Raw genomic sequence first — 6,035 nt, forward strand, 5'->3', positions numbered from 1 at the left:
CAGCGTGCCGTCAGCTGGTGAAGTTTGAAAGTGTGCTGTTAAAAAACCCAGTTAAATGTCTGTAAAGTAACACACGTGCAGCCCTTTGGCATGCCACAAGCTCCTCAGAGGAGAGCCTAGGTCTGACCTGGAGTTTCTTTGTCTACACGTGTTTAAAAATGTGCCTTCTTTCCTAGTGTAGACTTGGCCTCAGTCTAAGAACATCTTGGCTTGGCCACAGCAACCTTCTCCACCCAAAGGCACAGGGTATGTTAGTTACCGCCTGGTTTGTGCTGCTGGCTGTGTGTGTGGTTCCCCTCCACTCTGCTCACACCCAGTCAAATGCAAGGCATCAGGAGAGCCGAGGGAGGGGTTCTCTGACAGCAACTTTTGGGATCAGCTGCGTAGTGTTTGGGTTTCCAGTGCTAGTCATCCAAGTATTTGAATGGAGACTTCCCCACTCCCAAATATGTGACAGGGTCCCCTTAGCTCCAGTGTGTTTGAGACGTGCTGATGAAAAGCTCTGTGCGAATGGAATCCCATTTGCTTTCTGCCCCCTTTTGAGTCTCCAAGGCCTGATCCCTCCCTCTTGCCCCCGGGAGCTTTCATCAATCAAATCGCAGGACTACAAACCCAAAGCACTCGCTCCCTTGCTCCGTTCTTCGCGCTCTCCTGGGTTAATGCTGCTTTTCGCTTGCCGCGGCTTTCCTGGCATTTGGGAGCAAATCAACTTGACAGCCACACCCTCCCCTTCTCTCCCATCCCTGAGTCACTGCAGGGGGGCGGGAGCGGCTGGAAAGGGATTTCGAATGACTCTTCGGGCCTGCGCTGAGGGACCTATTTGAGAGGCAGTGTGGCTGATCTGGTACTGCCTAGGCTCCTGGGTTCTATTCCCTGTCCCCCCCGACTCAGCGGGGCCTCAGCCAAGTCTCTTTGCTCCTGCTTCCCTACCAGTGAAAATGGGGACCGGTTACCTGCTTTGTGCAGCACTCCGAAGCGATGCGGGCGCTAGGAATGTGTGGAGCTGGCCCCAATTTGTCCTTGTCTGTGCAGACAGCAGAGCATGGAATTGTCAACAGCTGAAGGCCTTTACGTTCTTTAGAGGAAACCCCTGCCATGCAAAATCTTTCTGTTCTTTATCTCCTCAGAAGTGTTAAGGTTCCCCCTGGTTTCCAATTCAGACTGGTCTTTCTGGTCATAAATTAACACCATTAAACCAGCCCTGGGGGCTGCACAGATGTTGCTGCCACTGGCATAGGTACACTTCGCTGCAACAGAGAAGGTGGCTTGAGGGGAGTCCTGAGCAATTGGACATGAACGTACATCTCTAGTAAAGACCCTGTGGGCTCCTCAGTGCACAGGACGGTGAAGATGAGAGCACGGTTAATCGAGATCGCTAGATTCTCCTAGCCGTGCTCAAGCTGTCACCAAGGGCGCACCACTAAATACGTTGTTTTTAAGTGCAGGGTTTTTTTGCAATTATTTTTCACTCTTCTATCTAATCACAGAAATAATCGTAGGTGCCTCAGTTTTTCAAACCCTGAGCATAAAGCCCCTCCCAGTACTTAAAAGCCCCCCAAATACTCCTGGGGTTTCTGCAACACTTTAGGCTCTTAATTTTTTTAATCCATGATTTTTGTGTGTTGTGAAGGGAGAGATTCTCTTCACAGGATGGAGACAGAAATCGCTGTCCGATAGGCTGCTCATCTGCTGGCCTCAACGCACTTCACAGAGGGTAGTGGTGTTGTCCCCATTTTAAGGATGGGAAAACTGAGGCAAAGTCCAAGTGACTTGCTCAGGAGTCAGAGGTAGAGCCTGGAATAGCGCCAGGCACTCCTGAGTCCCAGCTGAACACCCCATTCCCCTCGTTAAGGGAATTTAAACTGGCCTTCCTTCTTACTAATCTCCCCTTGCAGTTCCAGTAAGCGAATGTCTGTACAAAATCTCACTTTTCATCACTGCGTTGCTTTGGGTTTTGCCCTCAAGGCACCAGCTGCAGACCGAGAGAGTGGGCTGGTCAGTGTGTCTTCCTGACTTTCATGTGTTCTGGGTCTCCAAAGAAATTCCGCATCTCTGCTCCTAGCTAGGTTTGTAAAAATCTTGTAAAGCCACCAGAAAGGGTGGGTGGGCTCTGCTCCTCCTGGGAATAGCCCTGCTTGGCCGGCAGGGCCCAGTGCTTGGTGTGCAGACCTGGGGGAGGGTACAGTGGTAACTTCCCATGGCCCTAACCCACATTCGTGCCCCGTTGTGCCGGGGGCTGCACAGTCAGTCTCTGCCCTGAGGGGCTCATGGTATAAATAGGCAAGGGGGAGGAGGGGAAGTGACTTGTCCAAGGTCACCTGCAAACTCGGTGGCAGAGCCAGGTCTAGAATCCAGGGCCCCTGAGCCCCAGTCACGTGCCCTGCGCAGTGGCCTGCTGCGTGTCTATTCCAGGGAAATCCCTGCCCGTGTGTTTACATTTAGTGCCAGCTGCTGGAGCGAGGCTCGTTCTGAGTGCAGGCCTGGCCCCCGGGGCCTGTTGTTCTCACCCAGGTCCTGAGTCTAGTGCCTGAGAGACTGGGCTCAGTCTCGGTAATGTGGAAATCTCCCTCCTGTCTAGGTTCTTATCCCACCCGCATCTGAGCAGCGCCACCCCCTTCTCCCTCCAGCACCCGGCGCTAACCCCGGGGCTCCGAGTTCTCAGGCCAGCAAGCGGCTGCTCCGAGTTCTCAGAAACTCGAGTTTCTCTGCTCGAGTGGGAACAGCAGCTGGGGAGGGGTGTTTTGGAGACAGGGGGCTCACCTGACCTGGGAGACAGGGGCACATACTTAAAAAGCGAGCCCTGTCGGCTTAACCTCAAAACCCAGCCCACGTGGGACGCCGGAGAGCGTGCTGGGGTGTGTGTTGGAGGAACGTGATCCCCCCTCGGCACCCGGGGGGCAGGGATTGAGGCCTCTTGCCCCCGCCTGCTGCTCTGCCTCTGACACCAGCTGCCTCATTCCCGGAGCAGCCTGAGCTGCCTCTTCTTCTCTCCCGTTTCACGGCCTAGCTGGCTCGCCCACGGTCCAGCCCACGCAGCGCGCTTGGGATTACAGCCTGCCCTGGCTGACAAAGGCTTTCTCCAAAGGTGGGTGCCCACCCAGCCAGCAGGGGGTGGCATGGGGAGCAGGAGGCAGGGTGGCCCCCCCGCCTCCATGCTGGCACCATGACTGAGCCGAGCTGGCTTGGCTCAGCCCCGCGGCACAGGGGAGAAGCTGCTGCCTTGAGCGTCAAGGACGAACTGTGACGGGTCTTCTCTGTTACTGCTAAAGATGTTGGCCCTGGAAGCCAGGAGGGGCCGCTGGTTGCGTGTCTGTTCTGAGCTCCAGCCAGAAAACCACTCAGCAGTTCCCGCTCCGCGTGCAGCCCATCTCCAGTGTGAGCTCTGATGGGGGCCATTCCCAGGCCCGGGGTTTTGTCCTGCCTTGGTCGGACTCCCACGTTACAGAGCCCTTGGCTTCTAGCCACGTGCCAGGCTGCCACATGTTGCAAACAGAGCCAGGCCCTGATCCTGCAAACGGATGCAGGCTGAGTCTCCCCGCCGGCCTATGGGTCCGCAGCGATCAGCTTGCTGGGGTCGGGGTTATGACCCGGTCCCTGGCCTGTAGGGCTCAAAGGGAACGCTGTGGAGAGAGGGCTAAGTGGGGGCAGGTTTGAAGGAGAAGAGGAAGGGGGCTCGCAGGTTAACAGCAGTGAGGGTCCCTAATCTGCCACCTTTACAATTCCAGGGATAGCCACAGTGAAGGCTGCAGTTTGGCCTGGAGACAGCTCTTTGCTAAAGCAGGAATTGCCGGGCAGCTCCCAGCCAGGCCCATCTAGCTCGGTGTCCTACCTCCCCCAGATCAGCACCCGCTGCTCCAAAGGAGGTGCAAAAGACACTGCAGTGGGAAGCCCTGGGCTGGGCTGACCTGCCCCTGGGGCAGTTCTTCCTACCCTCCTCCCCCTTCCCCAGAGTGAAGGGGATAGACGCTTGGTGTGATGCAGTAGGGAGGCAGTTGGATTTGCCCTGGGAATGTTAAAGGGGAGTTTCATTGGGGATGGGAGGCTTCCCTTGAGGGAAGATACCTGAGCCAGGAGGGGGGTTGGGAACTGGACAAAGGCTGGGGAAGGAGCAGGTGAGAGGCTCGGGGAGACAGCTGGAGGGGTTTCCAGTTTTGGGAGTTGGCTGAGGAAGAGGAGGGAGCTCCCCAGGTCAGGGTCTAATCTCCCTGCCCCCCAGAAGGGCTGGACGGAGGGGTCCTGTTTTTATCTACAAGCTCTGGTTTGGACTGTGTTCCTGTCATCTCTAATAAACCTTCTGTTCTACTGGCTGGCTGAGAGTCACCGTAACTAGCAGGAAGTGGGGGTGCAGGGCCCTGACTCCCCCTCACCCTGTGACCCTTGGGCAGTTCAATCCTGTCTGATGTCCCAGTGGATGTTTCCATCCAGATCCACGTCTCATCCTGGGTTGTTTTTTGTATCCTGCTACACTCTTGCTCTCTTGTGGCAGAGAGTTCCACAGGCCAGTTGTGGGCAGATTATTCCATAACACCCCGTAGCCGGTTTCTTGTGGCTTCCTCTGAAGCAGCTGGCGCGAGAGACCGGCTACTCAACGAGGTGGACCCCTGCTCTCATCCCGGCGGGCAGCTCCTGCATCAGAGAGACCCGACCGCCTCCCTGCTACCTCGAGTGGAGCTCTGAGGCAGTGAGGACCCAGCCCCGGGGCTCAGGTGGGGGCAACCAATGGTGTGATTCTTGGGCTGTTGCTCACGGAAGTGAAGAAATACCAGCTCCGAGCCCCTGGCTCTGTGGGCCGCGTCCTTAGAGCTCTGGGGGGCTCCCCGAGGACCAGAGCCTGGCGCCAAGCCCAGTTCGGGCAGGAGGCTCCTTTCTCCCCGGGATCGCCTGGGTAACTTGTTGCCAGGAAACCACCTTGGGCTTGATTCTGAGCTTCTCGAGGGGAAGCCTCCGGTAGTGTCGGGCTGGCCCCCCAGGTGGGTTAGAGCAGCCCTGGATCTGCACTTCCAGTTCCCGCCCTGGGCCCAGGTAGCGCCCCTGCCCTCCTGCCAGACCCCTACACCAGCTCCCTGTGCCATGGGGCTTCCACCCCCCCCTTCACCGCCAGGGCCCAAGGGTACCAGAGAACCAGGCCCTGGACCCTCGCTGTTCGGCCCTGGGCCTGGGAACTCCTAGCACAAAGCCCCAGGAGGCTGGATTTGATTTGCCCCTAACTTCCCCCTGCAGCCTTGGTGGAGCCAGACACCGCGTGTTGCTCATCCTGGGCGAACGCCCCAGCCCAGCCCAGCCGGGGCTAGTGCCCCAGGGTGGGGGGCGCACGGGCTGCTGGTAGCACAGGACCGCCCGGCGGTGTGTGCTCGGCGCTGCACGGCGACAGGGGAAGGCAGGGTCCTGGGGTTTACATCATTCCCGGCCCTGCTGCTTTTGAAACCTGGCAGAGCCAAATGCGACCCGATGCGACCCCAGCGCCCGCTCCCCGTGGTGGGGCTGGGACCCCCCCTTTGCCATAAGCACTGGTGGGGTGTGGGAGAGGATGATGCGGGGGGGGGGGCTCTGCTCTACCCTGACCAGCCTGGAGGAGTGAGGTGGGCTGCACCAGGGGGTGCTGGCCAAGGCCTGGCAGACCGATGCTCCCCAGTTTGCTGGGGGGTTGCCCTGTTTCTGCTCAAGGATGGGGAACGAGCCTGGCCCCTCCTGCATCCTGCCGCTGGGGGGCACGGCGCAAAGAGGGGTCCCCTGGAGTCACGCACCCCCCATGCCCGTCTGTGGCAAAGCCAGGGGAAGAACCCAGGAGTCCTGACTCCAGCCCCCCCAGCTGGGACTGGAACCCAGGAGCCCTTGGCCGGGGCGGCCCGATGCCTGTAACCGCGGAGCAGGGGGCGGCTCTGCCCCTCCGCCTGTGCCGCTGGCTTGGGGGCCGCCCGGCTGCGGGGTAGCCCCGGCCCCGGCCCCGGCCCCGGCCCCGCCCCAGCCGGGCTCCCGGCGGCGCCGAGCCGAGCAACTTCGGCGGCGAGCCCCGCCCGGGAGCGTTTCCACGCGGC

This window comes from Lepidochelys kempii, chromosome 20 (assembly GCF_965140265.1).
Source record: "Lepidochelys kempii isolate rLepKem1 chromosome 20, rLepKem1.hap2, whole genome shotgun sequence".
Lineage (NCBI taxonomy): Eukaryota > Metazoa > Chordata > Testudines > Cheloniidae > Lepidochelys > Lepidochelys kempii.